Consider the following 2,842-nt stretch of genomic DNA (forward strand, 5'->3'; position numbering starts at 1 on the left):
GCGGGAGCCCGAGTCGCCGTCGGCGCCGGCGCCGGTGAGTGAGTGAGGAGCTCGGGCCGGGAGACTTTCTTTGTGAAACTCCGTGGATGGGAGCCGGGCCGGGCCTCAGCGGCTGAGGAGCGCCCGGGAGGCGGAAGCCGTTTTGGAGTCCGGGTTCGATCCCCGCTGCGAGTCGTTAGGCAACGGGACTCGGTCCGCTGCCTGCCTGCCTCAGTTTCCACGGGAGTGGGTGTGTGCGTGCGCGCGCGGGTTGGGGGGTCAGTATACAGTGGGCGCCTAATTCGCGCGGCGCCTCCTCCTCACCTCTGCCTCCTTGGGGCGGAACCCGGGGACCCGAGTCCACGGGAGCGGTAGATGGCGCGGGGAGACAGGTGTCGGCGCAGCCGGGATGGCTCAGGTGCTGCCGGTCCCAGGTGGGGCATGTAAGTAGTGAGCTCTCCGTCCACGGAAGGGAGCAAGTGTGTCGATGGCTCACCATGGAGTGATATTGGGAACCTTTCCGCCCACCTCGGCATCGTGATGTTTTTCAGGTATCTGTTGGGGATGCTGAACGAAATCTGCTTTGGAGGTGGGGTCCCTGCCGAATGGGATGGAATGGCCCTGAGCGGGACTCCCAAGTGGGTTAGGGCGACTTGACAGAAATAATCGGGAGCACGTGATAGAAATAGAGTCCTCATACCCCACCCCAGGCTCACGAACTCTGACTCTTCAAGGCAGGAGACCAGATTTTGAATTTTTAACAAGCTACAAAGTTGCTTTGATCAGGCGAGTTTGGCAAGCACTGTTTTAGAAAGTAAGCTTCCTGTGAGCAGGAACTGTCTGTTTATACCTCGCCCTGGAGTCCTGGTACCTGGCATGGTGCCTAGCACATGGTAGACGGATCACTAACTATTTGTAGGAAGACTCAGTCACTGGGGAATGTGTAGCCTAGGTGTTCTTGAGACATTTTCAGGAGCATCTTGAGATTTTTTTATATCTCTGTCAGATTTGCTTTATAGTATGTGGTATTTCTCATCTCCTACCTTTTGTGACCGTTTTTAATGCCACGTTTTCAGCATGTTCTAGGCAAAAGCAGAGTATTTGTTACTTTACATATAACGATCAACCATGTATACACCAGCTAGGTTAAAATTAATTCTGAAACAGAATTCTGATTTTTGAAAATGCATGTTTCTTTCTCTTCATCATTTGGTAACACTAGGCTTATAGGATTTTGTTCCCTTCAGGCAGGTAAATATTTACATTTTCATCAAAGCAAATCTAAATTAACTTTATTCTGGAAAGTTGGCAATTTGCTTAAGCTCAAGTATTTGTAATCTTTGTGATATTTTGAAATTGAGCTTTATGTTTAGTTTAGAGTCCATTCTAAAATAGAATCGTTAGAAAATTAATATTTCAGGAGGGCTGTTTTTTACATTAAGTTGAATTCCATTTAGTTGGTTTTGTTTCAGTAGGGCTTTTTTGTTGTACACCGGACAAAATACACATGAATAGGAAGATAAGACTTTTGGAGTTGCTTTTGCATTGAAGAAGAAAAATTTTAAGATTAGGCACTTTAGTCTCTTAACATGTTATTTTTGTAGCGTATGCAGATATGTCCTTTTTTTTAGTGTCTTTTAAAAAAGTTTTATTGAGGTAAATGAAGATAAATGAGATATATTCACCTACCATAAAATTAACTCCTTTAGTGTAGAATTTTGTGGTTTATAATATTTTCAAAAGATTGTACAGCCATCACCATTATCTACTTTTAGATCATTTTCATCACTTCACAGTAACTCCCATATCCATTTGCAGTCATACTTTATTCCCCTTTCCCCTGTTCCCTAGCAGTAACTAGACTACTCTCTGTTTGTATGAATGTAGCTGTTTTGGACGCTTCATGGAATGGAATCTTACAATATATGTGTGATCTTTGTGTCTAACTTCTTTCACTTAGCACAGTGTTCTCAATGTTCATCCATATTGTAGAATGTATCAGGAACTTCATTCCTTTTTTATTGCTATTTTTTGGTCTATTGAGTGATACACTGCATTTTGTTTATTCATTCATCTGTTGATGGATGTGTTTTTTTCCAATTTTCTGGTTATTCTGAATAATTCTGCTTTGAACATTTGTGTATACATTTTTGTGTTGAGGTATGTTTTCATTTCTCTTAGGTGTATTCCTAGGAGTAGAACTGTCAGGTCATATAATAACTCTGTTTAACCTTTTCAGGAACTGCTAAACTATTTTCTAACATCCTGCTCAATTTTACATCCCTACCAGAAAAGTATGAGGGTCCCACTTTTCTTCCTTCTTGCCAATGCTTGTTATTGTCTGTGTTTTAAACTTTGGCCATCCCAGTAGGTGTGAAGTGGTATCTCACTGGGGTTTGATTTGCATTTCTCTGAAGACAAATGATATTGGGCATATTTTCCTATGCTTATTGGTCTTTATTTATTTATTTATTTTGAGTAGGACTCTTACTCTGTCACCCATGCTGGAGTGCAGTGGCACACTCATAGCCGCTGCAGCCTTGACCTGCAGGGCTCAGGTGATTCTTCTGCCTTAGCCTTCCAGGTAGCTGGAACTACAAGCACATGCCCATGCCTGACTAATTTTAGGGGCTGATTTTTTAATTTATTGTAGAGATGAGGTCTCACCATGTTGCCCAGGTTGGTGTCAAAACCCACTGACTCAGGCAGTCCTCCCGCCTCCACCACTCAGATGCTGGGATTACAGGCATGAGCCATTGCACCTGGCTGCTGATTGGCCCTTTGTATATTTTCTTGGGGAACTAAATATATTTAAATCCTTTGTCCAGGCTGGGCACAGTGGCTCAGATCTATAATCCCAGTG

The sequence above is a fragment of the Carlito syrichta genome, unplaced genomic scaffold (assembly GCF_000164805.1).
Source record: "Carlito syrichta isolate Samal-C Ts95f unplaced genomic scaffold, Tarsius_syrichta-2.0.1 Scaffold303588, whole genome shotgun sequence".
In the NCBI taxonomy this organism is placed as follows: domain Eukaryota; kingdom Metazoa; phylum Chordata; class Mammalia; order Primates; family Tarsiidae; genus Carlito; species Carlito syrichta.